Genomic DNA, 22,539 nt, shown 5'->3' on the forward strand with positions numbered 1-22,539 from the left:
TTCATGTCCACACCACTGGACCCTCCCTGTGGTAGGTGCTTATCTTCCCATGGCAGCCACATAAGCCAGAAGCATCCTGGTTTCCCTCCTCCGAAAGGGTCTCCACTCCTCTGCAACCCCCTTAAAGAGAATCAGAGGGACAGAGCCCGGATCCCCCAGCCTGGAGCTGGTACACCCCGTGGCTGGAAATACCCTACTGGTCCCTCAGATGCTCACAGGTAACTGGAGAGAGGGGGCTGCATGTGGGGTGAGGGGTCCTGCCTCCTCCGCAGCCACTCACAGCCTGGCAGGGACTCAAGCCAAAAGCTATCACGTCTTTTCATGAAGATATGCACAAGAAAACTCCTGCTCCTTTTCTGTTGGCAACTGATTAAAACACATTTAAAACAACCTATGGAGCCACTAAACCCATCTGGGACTGGACTCAGCCTGTGGGCCAGTTTCTGAACATGTTGTAGAGTTAAAAAACAAAACAAAACAACAACAACAAAAAACCTCTGAGAATCTGATGGAATTTGCAACAAGTTTCAGAAAACCAGTTAGAAACACACTTTCACTCCAGACACTTTAAAGGGGGCCAGAGGTCCCCCAAAGTCTCTCCTGGATTCCCAGGAAAAAGACTCTGATCTCTTCTAACCTGTTGCCTTACAAGAGAGGCCCAACGAGGCAAGACAATTCCCCGAGGTCACACAGCCCCTCGGTAGCAGAGCTGACAGGGACATCTAGGATGGCAGGGGCAGGAGGTAGGGGGTGATGGTAAGCTTCCTTCTACAGAACCAGTGATGCTGCCCCCTCCTCAGGCTTCCAAAGCAGAAGCAAACTAAGCCATGTCCCTTACCCACCATGCATGCCCCAGGTACTTAGCATTATCTTATTTTTATCCCGTACATATAAGATCATATCTCCATTTTGTAGTTGAGGAAATTGAGGTTCACCAGGGGTCATCTGGCTGAGGGCAGCCAGGTAAAGCCAGAGAGTTCAATGTGGAAGTCAAGACTCGTGGCGAGCTCCCACCCAGTCGACTGAACTGCAGCTGGGTGGGGCACCCTGCTCGGCAGGCCACTCAGGAAAAGAGAAGCTGTCATTTAGAACTTCCCCGGAAGGGCTCTTAGAACTAAACCAGAAGGGGTCAGAAGCGGTGGCCCAAGGCCCAGTGATCCTAACAGGGAGTCATCTGTCTTCCTAGCATTTTCCAGATATAACTCATCAGTGAGAGAAAGACAGACGCCGAAACAATCCGTGCAGACGGAGGTGTGGATGCCGAGTTCTGGAAGACGACAAGTGCGGTGAACAGGCTCTAAGAGGGAGCCCAGACTGTCCCAGGCCCCTGAGCTGCAGGCAGGGTGCTGTCTCCTTCCGGGACTTCTCGATAAGCGAGTCCCTCTGTCACCTCCGGAGTCTGGACTTCATGAGGATAAGTTAGGATGCATTTTCCAATAACACGACATTCCCAATATGGAGACTAACTCAAGTCATGTCTCACAGCATGGGACCAGAAACTCTGCAGAAAGGACACAAACACCTCTCAGGCTTAAACAAAGTTGGGAAAGGGGAAAGAAAATGCTCTAGGAGGAAAGATCTAAATTTAGACCAAGAGGGCAAAGTGCCTTGACAGCAAATGCAAAATCTTGCCCCCTTCATATTATTTTTCTTTTTCTCTCTTTTTCTCCAAATTTCTTACTGGAAAGTTGAAAGAGGCTGGCCTATCTCAACAAATTTAAAAGTAGCAGTCCCGAAATAAGCTCTGGCATTTGGCACCCGACAGTCGGCCTTGGCTTCCTGACTTCTGGGGCTGCTCAGCTGGAATCAAACAGGTTCCTTCTCACTGACTTTGTTCCCTCTTATTCTGCAGTTTAGGCAAAGGACAGCTCAGGACTGGCTGCTCTCTACTGAGCTGAATGTCTCCAGGCTTCAGAAGAGAACGGAGATCGCTCTCCCCGCCCTTCCAAGCCTTGGCATCCCGGGGAGACGGTGCGAGGGGAAGAGCCGGGAGCTCCCGCAGGGAAGAGGCCCAGGCCCTTACCTGGCAGGGGCGACGCTCACAGGGATGCCGGCGGCTCCAGTCCTGGTCCCGGATCCGGGAGAGTGTCCGGGAGAAGACGCCGGCCCCAGGCAGCCCCTCCCGGGGGTCACCTGCCAGCAACACCCCTTCCCCCAGGCAATCCAGCAAACTCAGCCTCTGGATGAGAGGTCTAATACGTCCAGGGGCATCCTGCAAGCCAGAGGTCCAGAGGGAGAGCCGGGTTGAAAGTAAAGAACTAAGCAAATATAGTGAGAAGGACGTAAGGTTTGAAACTTACAGAGTTAAATAGAAACTGTGCCAGAAATAGAAGAATAGGGGAAGAGGAGACAGAAAGGCAGCAGCAGCGGCCAGCGGGGCTGCGGCCCAGGAACAAAGCTGCCTGGAGCCCTCCCAGGGGCAAACCAGCGCTGTCTGGGATTCCTGATTGAGGGCTGGAGCGGGGAGGACGGGCGGGGGGCCGGAGGGCTGGAGGAGGGGCGGGTCCAAAGGAGGGGGGCGGGCAGGGGGAGGGAGCGGGGCGGGTCCAAAGGAGGGAAGGCAGGCGGGGGCGCGGCGCGGGGAGGACCGGTGGGAAGCCGAGAAGGAAGGCACCAGCTCCTGGGCCGCTGGCAGCAGGGAGGGGCGGGAGGGCGAGCGAAGGAGCCCAGAGAGGCAGGGGCGTCCCCAGATGGCAGGGGAGAGAGCGAGCATGAGGGCGGCACAGGCTCGGAGAGAGCCTCGGTCACCTGCGGGGGTCATCCGGCAGAGCGCAGAGCGCGCGGGTTTGTTTGCCGAGAGCGCATTTGCCTTGGACGCCAAAAGGAAGCGAAGGAGCAGGTGCGGGGCGACCTGCCCTTCCACTTTTTCTCTCTGATCCCTGTTCCTAAAAGCGGCCAGTCCGGAGTATTTTGAACTGGTTGAGAACATGGCTTAATCCGTATGACCCCCTCCCCCACCCCAAATCAGGCTCCTAAACTCAGGGGTGTCTTTATTTGGCTGCCTGCTGGGTAGCAACCATTTAACAAACAGACAGCGTGGGGCTCATCTGTGACCCGGAGATCCTTCCCCCCCTGCCCTATTTCCATCTGCCCCTGGGACAGTTCATCTGCCGAGTGTTGGTTGGGTGCCTGCCTTGTGCCAGGCAGAGCGTAGGGTGCTAGCTGAGTGGTCAGAGGAGATGTGCTGGGCAGAGTGCCCCTCGGGGAGGGGGGAGTTGTGGTGGGGTGGGGCGGGGGGAGGCGGAGAGGAGGGTGATGCACCTACTCGGGCTGACAACACGTGCCTTTGCAAAGTTACCTGGTGCCACCTGTGTGCCAGGACAGGTCCAGGTGTGGGGATAGAGCCAAGCCCCCAGGGTGTGCCTCTGCCCCCAGGGAACACGCATCGTGGTGCGGGGACAGATAGAATGCAAGGAAGTAGAGCACCATGTGGAATCACTGAGTTTCAGTAAGTGCTATGAGCCAAGTAAAGAAGGAGACAGAGGAGTCAGAGAGTAAACGAAGTGAGCAAGCTTTAGAGTTCAGCATTGAGGAAGGGTCTCCTTGGGGATGCAGTGAACTGAATAGTGGGGAGAAGCCACCCATGCAAAGAAGGGGCCCTGGAGCTAGGACTTGGAGGCCACCAGAGTTCACCAGGGGACTGGGTCCTTCCCGGCAGAGGCCGCTTTTGAGCCTGAGAGCTCTGCGCTGATGGGAGGTGCAGACGGGAGCACCACAGCCCATGCCTGTAGGCCCAGGTGAAACGAGGCTAAAGAAAAGGAAGGGCAGAAGGGAATTAGAGGTTCCAGCCATGGCTGACCATAAGGTTGAATTTTTCAATTTAATGAAAAAACGTTTATGGAGAGCCTACTAATGTCAGACCTTGGGAATGTAAAGCTGGAAAAAATATCCATACCACAGACAAAGAAGGTCTGAAAGGACAGAATCAGCTGTTAAAGCTCAAGAAAAAATGTCTCCCTGGCACCAGCTGCTGAATGGAGGTATCGTAGTGTGAATAGTGGAATCCCAAGGGCTCTGAGTTCCCACTCTCCTGAGAAAACATCCCAGCCCTTTGCAAAAGCAAAAGTTTTCCTGGGACTCTCAAATGGGCCAGGAAAGGGTGCAAGGATGGGACTTCCAGCAGAAGGTCCGGATGCACCCCAGTGGGGCCTCTCGCCACTGAAGGGGCTCTTTTTAAGCCAAGCTGCCATCATTTTGTCAAGGTCAGAAGACTTGGGAATTTCCTAGCTGCTCTCAAAGCCCACCGTGACAGCTCTGGTTTCAAAGGAAGAAGACTCATGCTCTCAGTGTGACTCTCAGAAGGAGGCCCCCCAGTCAGGAGAATTGGGCCCCAAAGCATTTTGCAGTGTACAAAACAGCTCCTCCAGCCCTCACACAGGCCCCTTCTCTCTGGAAGCACAAACACCAAAGTGAGGGCCAGAGTGGGACAGGCTCCATGGTGTCCTTCCAAGCCGGGTCGGCTGCCCCCACTCTGCCAGACCCTGGGCACATGGCAGTGAGGAGACGAGCCAAGGGTGGTTTATGGGGCGTGTGCAGCAGCTACTGGAGGAGGGGGATAGTAATCATAAAAACAAATAAACGTGCAATATAAATCCAGTGGTGACCAGTGAGAACATTACACAAGTTTAAGAGCTGGAGATTTCTAGGGTTCGTCCTGCTTTAGAGGACGTGGTGCAGTCAGGGGAAGCCTCTTTGACGGGGTGTCCTTCGTTCAGAGAAGGAAATGAAATGAGGGAACTAGACATTGGGAGGCCCGGAAAAGAGTGCCAAGTGGGTGGAACAGCAAATGAAAACGGCGCCCCCGAATCAGCCTCTCCCCTCTGATGCCCCTGTGGTATAATGTGGAGTCTGGCTCACCGGGCCAGAAATCTGCCTCCTCCACGGTGAATTCTCTAGCAGACCCCCACACACACTCACCTCCCTGCTGTAGGTCCCAGATCCTCCACTATAGCTGTGATCACCTGAGCCGTCAACTGTGGTTGGGGTCCAAGGCCTCCCCACCCCACGCTCCACTGCAGACAGCCCCTCCAGCCCCACCTTCCCTTCTGCTGCTGCCACCACGAACCTGGGGCAAAAACCTACACATGGCCAGAGAGACGTGGGCTCGCCGTGTAGACAGGCCCCTCCTCCTGCACCTCCATCCACACCTGAGTACACCCAGGCCAACCGCGAAGGCAGGACCCAAGGTGACTTACGGGTGCTTTACAGAGCCAGATCTGCCCGTGAAAGCAGGCCCAGGGGTGTGAAACACTGTGCTCTGCTCGAGTCTAAGGGGAGGCTAAGGGACGTTCCCCCTGTTCTCCCTGTCTGCCATGGGAGGCCCAGGCTGGGGTGGTGAACCGGGCCAGGGTGGGGGAGTTCTGGAAAGCTCTCTCACTTCCTTCCCCTCCTGCACTGTTTCTCAACCAGGATGACAAACCATTCAAACTTCTAAGATGGCTTAACTGGTAAATTTCTGGATGTGCATTTAAAAATAAGAAGCTGTCCCAACATGACTTAGTATTTTCGCATTTCTATTGCTTCCTAGGTGTGATCATTAATGCCACAGGTAAATATAAAGAACTTCTTTTTTCCTCATGGTTGTAGCCCTGAGTTGTCTCCCGTCAGTCAAGAGCTGCTCCCCAGAAGCCCTGTCTCCATCAGCAGCTCACAATATAACTGCTGGCTTTCTTCCACCTCTGGCCAGCTGGAGCATGGCTCTCGCATGTCTTACTATTATTATTATTTTTTTTTTTTTGGATTTTTCTTTTGCCACCAGCCAGATTAACTTCTCTGCTTTTAAAGGCTCATGGAATTGGTAATCTCCCATTTTTAAGGTCATCTGTGCCATGTAGCAGTCACAGAGATGATCTTATCGTATTCCGGGGTTCCTGGGATTTGGGTGTGACATCTCCTTCAGAGTCATTTTTCTGCCTTCTGCACCCAGTTATCAAAATTTCACACTTACCAAAGTTTGTGATTCTTTTTTCTCTTCCTTTTAAAAAAACTTGCTTGTTTCCTGCATTTCTATTTGACTTTAACATCTGTAAAGGGCAAGGAATGTATCTTGTTCACAGCTATATGCCCAACCCTCAGCCTGGCAAATGAGTGAGAAAATGAATGAACAGAGGAAGAAAGCCCCACTATAAATAGGATCAGCCTGTAGGTTTAAATCGAATATGAGACTGGCATTTTTAAGATGAGCAGGACCGAGAGGTTGAAAAAAAAAGAAAGTCACAGAAAAGTGGTGAGGTCACATTGCCATGGTTTGGAGGGAGGAAAGGGGGTTTCGAATTCAAGACATACGAGAATTGCTGGCTGGGTGGTGCCAGGGGGCAGTGGGTAGCAGGAGAAAGCTCTTTGCCTGGTTCCCTAGTCTGTGCTGAGTTGGCCTGAGAGCCTTGGGCAAGTTTCCTATCTTCTCTGAGACCAGCTTTATGGTTTTAACATAGGGCCGATCACATCCCACTAGCAGGGAAGTGGTGAGGAGGGGCAAGGCCTGTGCCCCTGGCTGGCATACAGTAGGAGCTCACTAAATGGCCAACCTGTGGGTGTGCCACGTGCTGGGGAGGCAGCCAGAGGAGGTGTTCCTTGGCTTCTTATCATCTAGTTGGAGAAACACAATATAAAACGCACTTGAAATAGAGACAGAAAGGGCAGTACACGATTAGGTGCCTTCCTAAGCTGCAGTGCGCTCCTAGGAGTTTGTTAGGAAACAAGGTGGAGGCTGGCTCGAGTGCTGGGAGGAGAGGGAACGGGGAGACTGGATGGAGCCTCCCCCGGATCCAGCCCCCCAGGGCTTCTGGGCCGGAGCCTCCTCCCTCCAGACCCCCGCCCACCCTCCATCCCCCCGTCCCCAGGTGCTGCACGCTTTTGTCCCGCGAGGCCTGTCCCATCTCTGCTCAGGCCGCTCTGACCTTCACACCCTCTCCGATCTCTCCCTCCATGGACACAGGACGTTCTGACACAGCCTCATAGGGACGGCCAGTGTCACCCTCCTCCAGCCCACGGCTTCCCCGCACACTTAGAATCTATCTGAACACCGCAGGCCTCCGAGCTCGCTCCTAAACCGCCTGCCTGCCTGCCTCCGTGTCTGGGGGTCCGTGAGCCCCCAGGAGCCAGGGGCTGAGTCCCACGCCCGACACGGGCCTGCCAGGGACGGACACTCAGCCGTGCTGTCCCCTGTGAGACGAGACCGCACACTGCCCTGGACCGCGTCTCCTTTCATTCCGTATCTGAAAACCCCACCCCTTACCCCCCACCCCAACCTGCCTGAAAAATGTAAGTTCCTTGAGGGAAGGAATGTCCGCTGCTTTGTTTCCTGTTAAATCATGTGAGCTGGAACAAGTTTGGGAAATTGGTAGGCACTTGCTCTAAATGTGTGTAGGAAGAAGAGGGAGGGAGGGGGAGGTGAGGAGGAGGGGGGAGGGAGGGAGGAAGGAAATGGGTTGTGCCCCTGTTTAATTTTCGCTGTCTGTTTATGAGTTTGCTTTTTGGTGCTCCCAGTTGGATTATATAAACTCTGTGGAACAGACGATATGTGGCTCTCCTGCAACATCTAGCAAAATTACCATGTGCACGAGAGGTGCTTAATAAATGCTAAGAATTTGATTTACTTTTGACAACTCATGAACTGTTAGGTTTTTAAAACAACCCCTTCTGTCCATTTTATAGAGAAGAAAACAAGTAAGTTTCCTTAACATGACTATTTGTGCTTTTTAAAAATAATATACAGTATTTTACCTGAGAAAACTAGCTTCAACTGTATTACTTTTATTCCTTTCAAGAGAAAAGCAAATTTACTCATAGTAATACTCCATCTTTTTCTATAAAATTATGTACCTTTTTATTTATAAAAACACATTGGTACTTAGCAAAAAATATCAAGGAGGGTTTGCAAATCCTTCTGGGCCTCTTAGAACCCTGATTCAGTCCTGGTTTGGAGCAAATAATCCCAGTTGCCCCAGAGCTCTTGGCCGGGCTGTGTTGCACCCTCCCTCTGGATCTGACACTGGGCAGCACCACCCAGTCCACTGACGCACGTTGAACACATCAGAGCAGTCAGATGAAGTTGACTGTTGACTGGCATGTACAGTTATGACTGCAAACTGAGTAAGTGCCTTCCCCCCCAGGGAGCAGTGAGGTAGCCTCTGCCATCAGCTTTAGTTGCCTAAAAGGCCCCCATGCCTCCGTTTTTCCCCTAGGGGTGGTGGGGAGGTGTTTGGAGTGGATGATCGAATCAAGGAGATTCTGGTCGACCTCCTCCTACCTCTCCCTCACCCCAGGCTGCTCTCCCACCAGCCTCGGAAATATAAATAGCCTCACTTCAACCCTACTGGAAAACCCCCTGTGGCTTCCCCCTCACACTGAGAATCAAATTGAAAGCCCCGGGCCTCCAAGAGCCCTCATGGACCCGGCCGCACCCACTGCACCTCCTACCCCTGGACCCTCCCCCGGAGCTCCAGCCGCAGTGGCCCCTTACCCTCCTTAGACCCCGCAGCCCCACTGCCAGTTCAGAACATTCCGCTCGCAGCTCCCTCTGGGGAGACCCTCTTGGGATCTCTTGTTCTCCTCCTGCACGGAGGGCTCAAATCAAAGGCCCCTCCTCAGAGAGCAGCTCACAACCAGCACGTGTACACCAGCCCCACGTTTCCTTCTGCTCCCTTCTGAGCTCAGCTTTTCTCCAAGTCCCCGACGTGTTTATTGTTTGTCTTAGGGATCCGGGAGGGCAGGGCCTATTTGCTGCTGCTCAAGGGCAGGAAGAGCTCTTGAGTGACAGTCCTAGACCTGACATCTCCTCCCAAGCTCCTCAAGGAAAGAAGGCAAAATAATAGGAGCAGTAATCGTATCAGTAACACTGTCCATTGATGAAGTGCCTGCCTTGTGCCAGCTCCACCTCCAGACACGGCGGATGTGACCACACCTGGCAGGACGACGTGAGCAACCTCATTGTATGAATGTAGAGAGAGGGACTGGAAGCTGTGAAAGCACTTGCCTGAGCTGCCCAGAGAGAAGGGACAGAACTTGGCTTCAAACCTAGGCCTGTCTTCTTCCAGAGACTTACACCTTCTTCTATATCCTGGCCTTAAAATCTGATTCAAACATTCCTTTTCAGCACCAAAATTCCCCAATTTCTGAACATTAGTTGCAACTGTCAACTGAGAAATCAAGTTCTGGTTTCCTGCTCACTTAGAATCTCCTTCCTACAGGGTCTCACCCCCTTTTCCATTCACGATAACTCAACCAGAGACACTGTGTTGCTGACCGTGTGACCTTGCCAAAGCCCTGTCCCCAACTCCGGGTCAGTGCCTTGCCCCGTGTGTTCCAGTTCCCAAGCCCTGGCTTCCCTCCTTAAAGACTGAGGCAGTTTTATCCACAGTCAACAGCTCCTTCCTCCCCTCTGCTGATTCCCCTCCTTCTAAATTCCTGGGTACCCCAGGGCTGATGTGACCGCACATGTCGTCAGATCCGCCCGGCCCTTCCTTGTCATTTAGCTGGCAGCACTGAGGCTCTGTGGCCGCTGGACCAGGCAGGAAGCCCACGAGGCCAGTGGTGAGGTCAAGGCTCAGCTCCTGTGTGCTAAGCGGCCTCCTCTTTGGTGCTGGGTGAGCGGGGCATCCATCCTTCTGTGATGCCCGGGATCTGATGAGCCCACTCTAAAGCATCTTTAGAGGAGGAGAGTTCTCACCCATTGTACACTCAGTAGGAGGGTCACACCACTGGGTGACTTGGGCCTCAAAGCATCAGAGCTTGGTAAAGCCGCTTACACTCCCCGTCTCCCTCTGTGCCCCTGGGCACACACCTGTCACCCAAGTCCCTGGGTCAGCATTGGGTTTTTCCACAGCTGCAAAGCTGTACCCAGAACCCACCTTCACCGAGCCAGCTTCCTGCTTCCCCATTGGTGACCTGCCTCTCAGCGTCCTGGGCTTCCATTCTTTCCCTCAGGAACATGGCTTCATTACGGCTCCTCACCCCCAATCCCGAAAGGACGGATATGTCGGAAACACAATCGTGGACAAAGTTCACAGCTTCTTGGTCCAGAAGCAAATCAGAACACACACATACATGATAGGGACCTACAGTGGCTAATTCTCTGTGCTGGGCCAAAGATATAGCCAGGATCCCTTTTGTCCGGCAAAGAGGGAGGATGGCACCACTGCCTGCCCTCCCAGGGTTTTATCGAGGCTCTGGGGCTTGCTTTGTAATCTGTAAACACGTGCTTAACTTTACTATTAGTAGGAATCCCAGGGGAGAGAAAAAGTTGGGAAGACAGGAAAGGAAAGCCGGCTGTACAGAAGAGAGAGGGGAGGGAGAACTACTTGGAATCCTGCACTTGTTCTAAAAAATGTTCCTCAGGAACTAAAGAAAAAAAAAAACAAAATATAATAAAGAAGCCAATGAGATGTGAAGTTCCCAAAAGTAATGGTTCAACAGATTTTTGTGGGTTGACTTGTTTATTTATTTGCTCATTCAGCAAATATTTCCTGTGCATCTCCTCTGCTCCAGGTCAGAGCATACAGTTCCTGACCTCCAGGAGCTCAGATGGACAAGGTGAACAGGTGAGCAGGTGAGGAGCGAACAGGTGGGCGAGGTGAACAGATGGGCAGGTAAGGAGTGAACAGGTGGGCAGGTGAGCTTGGATGGACGAGGTGAACGGGTGAGCAGGTGAGGAGCGAACAGGTGGGCAGGTGAGGAGTGCGGCTGGACGAGGTGAACAGGTGGGCAGGTAAGGAGCTCAGATGGGTGAGGTGAACAAGTGGGCAGGTGAGAAGCTCAGATGGACGAGGTGAACAGGTGAGCAGGTGAGGAGCTCAGATGGACGAGGTGAATAGGTGGGCAGGTAAGGAGCTCAGATAGACGAGGTGAACAGGCAGGTAGATAAGGAGCTCAGATGGACAAGGTGAACAGGTGAGCAGGTAAGGAGCTCAGACTGGTGAGGTGAACAGGCAGGCAGGTAAGGAGCTCAGATGGACAAGGTGAACAGGCAGGCAGGTAAGGAGCTCGGATGGGCAAGGTGAACAGGTGGGCAGGTAAACCCAGGACTCCTGCGTCTCATGGGCTGGGATAAAGGGGCTGCAGGGCACAAGGAAGGGAGGGGAGAATTCCCATTGGAAGAAACCAGGAAGAAAGCACTAGAAGAAGCAAGCTCAGTTCAGTCTTGAGAGAGGCGTAGGGACCTGTCAGGCAGACAAGTAGGTGGAGAGGGAAGCGTGGAAAAAGGGGGACAGGTGGTGGCACATTCATTGTCCAGGGGCTTCTGGGCAGGTGGGCTGGTTGAGGCACAGGGCAGGTGAAAGCAGGGTCTCAGCCCCTCTTCCCTGTGGTCCATGCTTGACCTCGGACAGCTGTGTGAATTCAGGTAAGAGTGGGCTGCATCCTGCACCCCCAAATCAGGCCAAGCCCCTCCTCCTGCAGGCTCCAGCAACCAGCCACAGGTCCATTCCAGTTCTCAAACCCACTACCCACTTTCGTGATGACATTTCCTCCCCCATTCTTTGTTCTATGATTTGCTTCTGTCTTCCAGTCCCACATCCACCCACATGACTGTGGGATAGGATTTGACACCCCTTCCCTGTCTTTAAGCCTCAAGCTTGGCCAGCTTTGCTTGTACCCATCATCCATATGGACTCACAGTGATTTTTCTGTCAGCTGAACCCTTTGCACCTGTTAAGTGATGTATATTCATCTTAATCTTTTCTTATTTATTTTTTACACAACCCTCAAGAGATCTCCTTCCATCTTCCAGGTAAGGAAAGTGAAGATTGGAGATTAATTTGTTCTGTCTCACAGCTAATACATGGCAGAGCCATTCCCTGATTTTGAAGTTAATCAAGTAGCCTGCAGTGATCAAAAAGGACCAGAAGTACCACCAATAAAAATGACAGCAATTATACTTCCAGGAATAAATTATTCTCTGGCAAAGAAACATTCCCAAGAATGTTCAACTCAGCCTCGTTTACAAAAGTGAAAGACTGGCAATAATAAAAATGTCCACCACTAGGTGATCAGTTAAACAAGTGATGGAAAGTTGTTTAAAATGATGATAAAGAGTTATGTTAATTCAAGGAAGAGATGCCTATGGTGTATTGTTAAATGGGCAAAAATGAAGTAGATTAGTGAAAGAGAGCCTCCCATTTTACTTTCCAAAAACCACTGCTGAAGCGGTGCTTCTGTAGCTCTCCGAGCATTATCTGTGCCTTTGAAGGTGTTCTGTTAGGTAAGGACACGGAGGTGTGCTGTTTTATAAAATGAGACACACTCTTTACAGCCTATTCTTCAGCTTGAATTTTTCGCTTAACACTTCAGTGACTGTTTCACTTTGTACATCCTGGGCACCTCTCAATGTCAGTTCATTTAAATCCACCTCATTCTGCTAATGGCCAACTTGCATTCCATTGATTTGCACTTTCATTCCACCAATATTAAGTGCCAGTCACATGTCAGATGTCACGTTAAGCAGAGTGCACGTGGCTTGGTGTGAGGAGGGGCTGCAATGTCTTTGACGCACCCTCTGTTGATCGATGGCTATTTCCATTTTTTTTCCCAGTTAAAACAATGCTGAACTAAACATCTCTTACTCTGCTGTGTACCTGTGTAATTGTACCCAGATATAATTAAATCCTAGCTGTTGCATGGGGTGACTGGTCAAAGGTGTGCACAACTTAAATTCTGATCAATGTATTTTCCTTAGACATCTTAAATGTTAGAGCCCACCAAAGAAATACAGACTTTGTCCTGGGCAGGGCAACAGCCATAGGGGCTTTGGAGCTGAGAGGTGGATTTATAAATGGTAGTTTGGAAAGAAGGGAGAGCATCTGCTACGTGCTCATCACTTTCACAGGTCACCATATTCAGTCTGCTAAGCACACCTGTGATGGGGCGCCATAGGTTTCCCTTGAAATCAATGAATGAGTGAAGGAGCGGCAGGTGTGATTTTCCCCATTGAAAAGATGGGAAAGTTGAACCCGCAGAGGTTAAAGACTTGCTCAATATCTCACTGCCAGGGAGCGTCCTGCTGCAGCCCAGAGGCCAATCTGTGTCCTCATGCAGGGCAGCATGGGGAGCGAGGAGACCGGGACTAGGAGACCAGTGAGGATGTGCTTGCAGGGTGGCCGTCCTGCAACGAGCGGCTATAGAACAAGAGCTAGAAAAGCAGATGAGAGAAATAATAAGCATCTGAGCTTTCCAGAGACAGTCCTGGCTTCACAGAGTGGCATTATCCATCCCTCTTGTTCAAGAAAAATAAATCCACTTTCCTAAATTACATGCCTCTGATGTATTATAGGGATTACACAGCCTCCCCCATCTGCTCTGCAAGCATCCATTGTCCCAGTGCTCTGGCTTAGCAGTATCAATTATTCTGACAAGCTGCCTGTGCTTGCATGCCCAGCCTGGCTTTGTGATCACCCACCTTTAGCCAGGAGTGGGAAAGGCTCCTGATTAATATTCACAGAATGAAAAGTCAACTGGGGTGGTAGGCTGCAAACTCTGGAACCCTGGATTAGCCCAGACCTCAGGCTACCTCAGGAAGGAGTCAGAAGGGGCCTCATTCTGTTTCCAAGGGATGGGAAGGGGGCCCCATACTTAGCCTCAAAGAGAAGGCAGAGCATCATCTCCTTGAAAGGATACAGGGTAGGGAGACAAGAGGCTTTGCTTCAGAGCCCTGCTCTGCACTTATCTGGCCCTAGGACTTTGGACAGTATACCCTGTATCCCTGCACCTGTAACACGGCTTTCATAGATGCTTAACCCTGAGGGTAGTCGCCAAATGTAAACAAGATCCTTTGTCAGGCACTTAGCAGGTGCTCAATAAAGCTCACCACTTCCTTAGGGCCATTCAGTCTTAGAAGCATGGTCTCCACAGGGGGTGCATAGAGCACTGGGCGTGCACAAGAAGATACTTATGAGCACAGAAAGAACATATAGAGGAGCCCCATGCGAAAGCAAATGCAAAGACCACTCAATCGGTGACTAGTGTCCACTCTGCTCGCAAGGCAGCTCCGGTCTTGTCCTCTCTTGGGTCCAGAGTGGGAATGCACCAGGAAGTGACCACCCACCTTCTGACAGTTTAGATCTTCTCTGCTGGCATCCAGTGAGTTTCTTGTAGTATTGGTTCCACTACCCTTTTGGCGTTTTGTGATGTTTCAGACTACCTAAAACATTGTATTTCTTTAACTTTGCCTTAACATGCCCCCAAAAGTTACATGATCAAAGTTTACCATAAACTTAACTGGTCATGGTTAATTTTTAAATTTTATTTGACTTTCTGTTCATTTTAGAACACCATTAAAATTTTTATTTGTGGGTATGTTTTACTATGAACAGAACAGGTTAGTAGCATAATCAGATATGCACACCCATGCACACAGCATAAAATAGAATTCATTAATTGAGGTGTGTCCTCCACTTTTTTTTTCTGCTAATGGGGTGCATTTTAGAGAACACCGTTCTGAAACATCAGAGCTGGAAAACGCCTTAGCACATCTAGGCCATTTGCTTTTAAACTTCACCAGGTCTCAGGCTGAGCTGCGACACTTCGGAGATTCCAGTTTGGAGGCCTGGGGTAGAATCTAAGGACCACCCCTCCTCCCCAGAGGATTCTGAGACACTTTCCTTGGATCACGCTGGGAGAAAAACTGCGCCAGTCCATCCTTTTCCTTTAGAGATACAGATGCCAGAGAGAGAAAGTGCCTTGGCCCAACTCACACAGCGAGGAAGTCACGGCCGACATCAGCAACCGGGCTCGGCCTCTGGGTTTGCAAAGAGCAGGTTCAGGATCCTCCTCTTTTCTCTTTGCTCTGTGCCCTGGGAAACCCTCTGTCCCTCCCCAACCACCCTCACTGCCATTTGCCTTCTGGAATGTCCTCCTTACTTAACGGCTTTCCCTCCTGTGTAACTACTGTTTATGTAAGTGCAGCCTTCTTGAGAGCCGGAGACTTAACAATACAGAATTATTCCCTCTCCTCTCACCCCTCTTTTAGCAGATTTTTCTATTTTCCAGTGATCTACTGGTGGCTCCAGAATTTGTCTGTTCTTGAGAATCACCTGGGATATTTTACAAGAGATTGCAAGCCTCCAGTCCCAGAAATTCCAATTTTAGTAAGTCAGCCTGGTTCACTTAATCCTTACAATACCTCTGAGGATTATGAGAAACTAGGTGATCAGAGAGGTCAAGCCACTTACCCAAGTTCCCACAGCCAGGAAGTGGCACATCCAGGGTTACAGCCCAGATCTCAGTTCTTGCCACACAGGGGGAGGCTGGGACACGCGCTGAGGAGGGAGGTTTATTTTTTAAAGTTTGCAAAACATATTCAATGCACAATGTCAGCACCAAGGTAACCAGTAAGACTGGGTCCCAGCCTCAGGGTTACGTAAGGGCTAGTTTGTGGCTGAACCCCCCCGTCTCGAGATAGGAACAGACTCTAGGCCCCAGCTGGGCTGATGCAGATCAGGGAGGTCGGAGGCTGGGGGCAAGGGGGCCACTGGGAGGGACCCTCTTCCTGGCTGACCTGGGCCAGCCATGGTGATGGAGTGGGGTAATGGGCAGATTGGGGGAGAAGAAAGAAGGAGATGGGGCATTTTAAGGAGAGACTGCCTCCCTGTTTAAGGGTAGAACACACGAAAATACTTCAAATCTGGGCAGAAAAGCCTTTTTGGGGAAAACCATTCTAAAGGAAGGCCAGTGGCGTGGCTCCCAGATCTGTGTCGTGGAGCCTGTCCCAGCCTGAGGCCCCTCCCAGCCCCCCTTCCCCTCCCCAAGCCCAGCCCAGCTCAGCTTTCTCACCCGCAGCCCAGCCCCCTCCCTGCAGAAGCACCTTTCTTTTCCAGGGATCCACTGAGCAGGTCAGCCTTGGAAATGACCTTCAGATTCAACGTTTGCATGAAAGGAGGGGAGGGGCCATGGGAAAGTGGAGGCCCCAGGACCCGGAGTGTTGGGCATCGTCTCCCATGCCACGCAGCAGGGTGAGACCCCACCCCTCCTTCTTTTCTCTGTACTTAAAGACACCCTTCTTTCTCAGGGACAATGCCATGAATAAGGCCGGATTGCAGGCTGGGTGAGACGTTCTTGCTTTGTGTCCAGCCATTATGAGGGATCCTCACTGGGCCATGGGCCTCCCAGCTTGGGGGTGCACATGACTGAAGACACTTTGCTGGGGAGAGGGCAGGCGTTTCTGGGACTTTCTCAGAAAAGTTGAACAGGCAGCCTCTGCCCTCAGAGCAGGCCCCTCTGAGAATGTGGAGCTAGCTGGGGCCCTGAGCCCATGGCCACCTCCAAGAAGGTCCTCTGTGGTGGGCGGCTCGTGGGCAGTGCAGAGCCCGAGGTGGGGGCTTACGGGGTGCCAGGTGCCAGGGGGGGACCCAGAGGGACTATCTCACTCCGCTGCTTGCTGCTCTGGGCATCCGTAAAACGAGAGGGTTAGTTAGAGTAAAACCCTACAAGACCCTTTCAGCTTTTATATAGTCTCTCTAGGATCTGCTACATAAATTGTGGGGTTCACTGCAAAGTTAAAATTGTGCAAAAAGCAGAGGTAAAAAGTGCTGCTCAAAGTACTGAAATATAAGGAAGCACCTACCTTTCTTCCATGCTTGCTCTCTTTCTCTCTAGTTATCATCGTGTTTTTTGTTTGCTATTTAATATTGTTCTATGCAAAGAAAAATTGAATTTTAAAATTGTTAACATGGAGTTTAAAGTCCATCTTTATATTGTACAGTATCAGTTTTAAATGCAAATGCAAGAACACTTAATTTGTATGTGGAATTACCAAAATTATACAACTCATGTTTCCTAGCTCACTCATGCATATGGATTCTGATCTTACCAGACAGTGGAAAACCACACAAAACTAACTTAGCTGTTTTCATTTCACTTCCTGACATGCATACATTTTACAACTCCAGTACCTTCTGCTTACTGATGAGTGAGGACAGGCTGAAAGGAGAAGGAATTATGGGCTGCCCATCTCTCCTTTTTTCTTCTATGCCATCATAATTTCAGCATAAGTGCTTGGCTCAAACAGGGAAGTAACTTGGATACGAAAGGATATGGCAGGGTTCCTTGGTAGTTGTGTTTTTTAGAACACCATTACCTTCCTTTTTTTTTTTTTTCTTTTTTTTATTGCTATTATTTTTTTTTTAATTTTATTTTGAAATAAATTCAAAGTTACATGAATAGTTGCAAAAACAGTACTAGCCCCATACACAGAATTCCATCATACCCTGACCCCCCTCCCCCAATAGCTTAATCCACCAACTTTAACATGCTGTCACATCACTATTTCTTTCCCTCCCTATCTATCATCAATCATATATTCTCTGTCTTCTGAACATATGAGAGTTAGCTGCACACATCCTGAACATCCACTATTATTCACGTATGTACTCTCCATGAACAAGAACATTCTTTTATGTAATTCCATTAAGCCCAGCTAAGAAGTATAAGAGATTCAACAATGATACAATGCTTACATTCTATATTTCCTTTTCCTTATGTCTAAACTGTGTCCCTTCGAGCCACCTGTCCTCCACCCTCCAATCCCATCCAAGTTCATCCTTAGCATTCAATTGTCGTTTAGTTAGACTGTCTGTTTTTTCTTTTCTTTTCTTTTTTCAATTGTGGAAACATATATACAGCCTAAATCTTCCCATTCCACCCCTTTCCTAGCCTTCCATTAGTGGGATTAATCACATTTAGAATGATGTTATGCTCTTTCCCACCATCCATTACTAGAAATTTCCCTTCACCTCAAACAACAACCCTACACTCCTTTCTTAACTTCCCATTGCCCCTTCCCCCATTTCTCTTAATCCAGACTTTACTTTTCATCTCTATGGTTATATTCTCTGATAATTCCTTTGTGTTTACTGTGGGGCTTAAAATTAACCTCTTAAATCCCTATCAATCTTGTTTTTCTTTGATACCACCTTCACTTCAATAGGACACATAAACTATGTTCCTATACTCCTTCATTCCCCCACCTTTATATAGTTGTCTAAAATTACATATTTTACGTTGAGTTCAAAACCATTGATTTGTCCTTAGAGTTTGTGTATTTTTTATCATGTAGGAAGTAAAAAGTGGAGTTATAGTTCAAAAATTATTGACTTCTATTTGTATTCCATTGTGTTTGGAGAATGTTCTTTGAGTATATTCAATTTTTTTTTTTTTTAATTTCTTGAGGCTTGTTTTATGTCTCAGCTTATGGTCCCTTCTGGGGAAAGATCTGTGATCACTAGAGAAAAATGAGTGTCCTGGAGATTTGGGATGTAAGGTACTATATATGTCTGCTAAAATTCTCTATATCTCTGTTGGTAGGGCTTCCTTTAGAATCTGAAGTAGGGCAGGTCTTTTATTGGCAAAGTCTCTCAGCATTTGTTTGTCTGTGAAAAATTTAAGCTCTCCCTCAAATTTGAAGGACAGTTTTGCTGGATAAAGTATTCTTGGCTGGAAATTTTTCTCTCTCAGAATTTTAAATATGTCATGCCACTGCCTTCTCACCTCCATAGTGGCCACTGAGTAGTCACTACTTAGTCTTATATTGTTTCCTTTGTATGTGGTGAATTGCTTTTCTCTTGCTGCTTTCAGAATTTGCTCCTTCTCTTCAGTATTTGAGAGTCTGATCAGAATATGTCTTGGGGTGGGTTTATTTGGATTTATTCTATTTGGAGTTCGCTGGGCATTTATGCTTTGTGTGTTTATATTGTGTAGAAGGTTGGGGAAGTTCTCCCCAACAATTTCTTTGAATACTCTTTCTAGACCTTTACCCTTCTCTTCCCCTTCTGGGACACCAATGAGTCTTAAGTTTGGATGTTTTATTTTATCTATTGTATCCCTGAGATCCATTGCGATTTTTTCGATTTTTTTCTCCATTCTTTCTTTTGTTCTTTCATTTTCTGTTCTGTGGATTTCTAGGACACTGAGATGTTGTTCAGCTTCCTCTAGTCTTGAATTGTGAGTATCCAGAGGCTTTTTAATTTGGCCAACAGTTTCTCTTATTTCCATAAGATCTTCTATTTTTTTATTTACTCTTCCAATGTCTTCTTTATGCTCTTCTAGGGTCTTTTTTATGGTGCTTATATCCTGGGCCATGGTCCTCTTGAAGTCCTTTAAATCCTTTGCCATGTTTTCGTTCTTTGATTGTAGTTCTTTAATTAATTTTGTGAGGAATAATGTTTCTTCAGAAACCTTGATTTGTTGTTTGGAGCTGGATTCTCCATATCATCTGGTTTTATCATAGGCATTAAGATTTTCTGTTGTTTTTGACCTCTTGGCATTTGTTTTGCTTGATAGGGTTCTTTCAAATTGTATCAGAAAAAAAAAAAGGATATCGATCTAATTTTTCAGAGACACAGTTTGATGGCATGCACTTTCTCTAGATAACCAGCAGATGGCGTCTGTGAGCCACCTATATCCCTCCAGTCAGTAGTGCGGGGAAATGATTCTTGTGTGTTCAATTGGAGAGCTCAGCCTGGGCGCGCCGCTGGAGTCGCCCACCCTGAATGTGGGGCATGTGCACGCGTGGCCAGAGAGGACGGGCAGCTCTCTCTCAGTGTCCCATAAACCACCAGACTTGGTGTAGCGCCTCTGGGTTCTCTGAGCGGATCCCCTCTCCCAGCCGCAATCCTCCCTCAGCCGAGAGAAAATGCCGTGCTACGTCATCAGTGTGTGCCATCCCTCTAGGGAAGCCCTGGGCCGCTTGGCTGTGCCGCGGGGCTCTCAGCTCGCTTCAGAATGTGGATTGTGTGAGGCCATCTCCACTGCAACTCCTTGTGGGCTGAGAACAGCTGAGGTTTTCTCCACCGAGAGAGAGCAAGAGACAGAATATTTCCTCCGATTCTCCCAAGGTCTGCCGTCACCAAAAGCCTTTGTCTGCTTGTTGAGGATTCGCTGTCTGTATTGAGCTGTTATCACTAAAACCTCACTTGGGGCTGGGCTGAGAAAGTGCGCGGCGCAGCTTCCGTGAGGGAGGGGCTCCCGGCTCTAGGGTCTCGGCTCTCAGCACGGGTCCGCAATTTTACTTACAGATTTTATGCTGTGATCTCGGGCATTCCTCCAATTCATGTTGGTGGATGTTGAGTGTACTGTCACGTTTGTCTCCCCGCTACCATTGCAGGTTATTTACTGGCTTTTTGTTCATTTATGAATTGTTCTGGGGGAGACTAAGTCTTCCACCTCTTTCCATGCTGCCATCTTCCCAGAATCAGTCTACCTTCCTTTTTGTGTTTGAAGTAAGCGCTGGTTCCAACAGAAAGCCTCTTGGGGCTGTCAGCACCCCTCACCCCACCCCCTTACTCTGTGCACTTACCTTGCACTTACCTTGTACTCACTTCAGAAGTTGCTGAGCCCCCACACCTCATGGGTCCACTGGAATTCTGTGCTCATGAGCATGGGGATGTGATATGCAAATTAATAGCAAGGAAGTGGGTCCATATAATGCACGTCTTCTCTGCTTATGTGCCATGAAGCCAGCCCTGCCTGCTGCTTCCGGGGACTTCCATCTCTCTCTAGGCTTTATCTACTTCTGCTTGTACCAGGGCTGTTCACGTGGCTGAAAAGGCAGGGACACACACATGCACACACACGCACACAAACACGCCTGTTCCACCAATGGGCTGGGCCGTGCTGACCTCATCTTCCTCCTCATCTCTGCAATGGGAAATGATGCCACCATGTAGGACTGCGGGGACAATGACACGGCAAGTTGCTGGACCTCGCTGAAACTCAGTTTCCTGATCTGGAAGATAAAGGTAATGCTGGAAAACATCCATGGTTGTTATGAGGATTGAATTAAATTAAGTAACACATGTAAAGTAACTGGACACCATGCAGCCCTGACTTTAATAAACATCAATAACAAGAGCATCTAACCTGGTAAATGGGGGACAATAGCAGTGGATCCTGGGCTGCAGAGATGCCTGGAGTCAGGGAGGGCAGAGGTGTGGTTCCAAATATCTGGCCTGAAATAGGGTCAGAGAGTTATTGGAGTTTCCATACAGCCCATAAGACCCTGCTGAGCACTCTGTGTCTCAGGACTGGCCGCCAGTCCTATACAGGAGCTGAAGTACTGAACAGTAAACTGAGGCAGAAATCCAGTTTCTCAGCAAGACAGGGGTTGTAGGTTATGGATTTGTGAGACATGCCACCTCGACCGCCACCACCATAGAGATCCAGGCAGCAGGTAGGAGGACGCAGTCAGCTTCCAGACCCTTCTGCTGGTGGTGGGAGGTGTCGCCGTCCCCCCAGTCCCAGCCAGGACCAACTCAAGGGAGGACTTCCAAGATTGTATTCCATGAGATGGGAGTAGATGTTCCAAGAGAGGGGAGAAGACTTGAGAGGAGAAGAAGATGAAGGAGAAGGAGGAGGAAGAAAAGGATAATAAGGAAGAGGAGAAGAGGAAGGAGGAGGGGGGATGGAGGAGGAAAGGAGAGGAAGAGGTAGAAGAAGAAGAGGCAGAAGGAAAAGAAGAAGAGGAAGAAGAAGGAGAAGAAGAGAAGAAAGAAGAAAAAGGAGGAAGGGTAGGAGGAGGAGGTAGAGAAGGAGAAGAAGGAAGAGAAAATGAAGAAGGAGAAGGAGAAAGAGAATGAGAAGAGAAGAAAAGAAGAAAGGGGGGAAGAAGGGGAAGAATGAGAAGGGGAAGGAGGAGGAGGAGGAATAGAAGTAGGAGAAGGACAAGGAGACAAGATTATTTGGGAAATAGCCACTTAAAGAAAGTTCAGCAGATTCTTTATAGTGGGGAACTACAGTGCCTTTAATATACTTCTGAGCATTGTGAATCTCCGTGTGAACCTCATGTAGCCAGCTCATGATGGATGGACGGATGGATGGATGGGTGGATGGATGGGTGAATGGATGGAAGGAATGATGTGTGGGTGAACGGACGGATGGATGCACAAATGAACAGATGCATGGATGGATGAATGGACCAAAGGAACCTGAGGTAATAGCACATTGGAATCCAGGAAACTGCTCACTGGTTAAGCAGTCAATACTCCAAATCCAAGTCCAGAACTTGCAGGTAACTTAGTAGAGTTGCCATCCTTCTCTGAACCTCAGATTCCTTCTGTAAGAAGCAAGGGTATTGGAGGTTGGCTCTTCCTTCACATAAGTAAAGAGCTAATATGGAAAAGTGTTGGACTGTTTCCATTAGACTGGTTCTGTTGTCTTGGTCCCCAGGGGAGAGAACTAGAACCTATTAATGGAAACTTCAGGGAGACAGGTTTCAGCTCAGAAGAAGAAAGCAAGTAGGAGGGCCTGAACTTGGGATCTCAAAGGCCGAGGTGCAAATCCTGTATTTGGAGTGTGAAGAACCTTGATCAGAATCCCAGCATTTTCACTTCTGTGAACACTGGAGGCAACTTATTCAACAACTCTAAGCCCCAGTTCCTTCTAACCTGAAATGTAGATTACGATCGATCGATTTGCCTTTACACTCTTCCATTCACCCATCATCAGTTATTCAGAGCATTTTTTCTGCAACAGACTCTGGCACCAGGTTACCACAGCAGCACATGTGGGTTAAAGCTGCTGAATGCAAAGTGTCTAGTAAAGACCAACTTGTATTGG

General features: G+C 49.3%; 1 protein-coding gene across 3 annotated transcripts in view; it reads right to left on the reverse strand.

Moving 5' to 3' along the window:
* The window catches only part of COL22A1 (collagen type XXII alpha 1 chain), a 299,863-nt gene extending 297,554 nt beyond the window's left edge, over nt 1–2,309 (reverse strand). For all 3 annotated transcript variants that reach the window (XM_037803432.1, XM_037803433.1, XM_037803431.1), the window contains exon 1: nt 2,024–2,309. The gene's annotated coding sequence lies outside the window, so the exon portion shown is untranslated. The remainder of the gene's footprint in view (nt 1–2,023) is intronic.
* Between the last annotated feature and the right edge of the window lie 20,230 nt (nt 2,310–22,539).

The sequence above is a fragment of the Choloepus didactylus genome, chromosome 14 (assembly GCF_015220235.1).
Source record: "Choloepus didactylus isolate mChoDid1 chromosome 14, mChoDid1.pri, whole genome shotgun sequence".
Taxonomy (NCBI): Eukaryota; Metazoa; Chordata; class Mammalia; order Pilosa; family Megalonychidae; genus Choloepus; species Choloepus didactylus.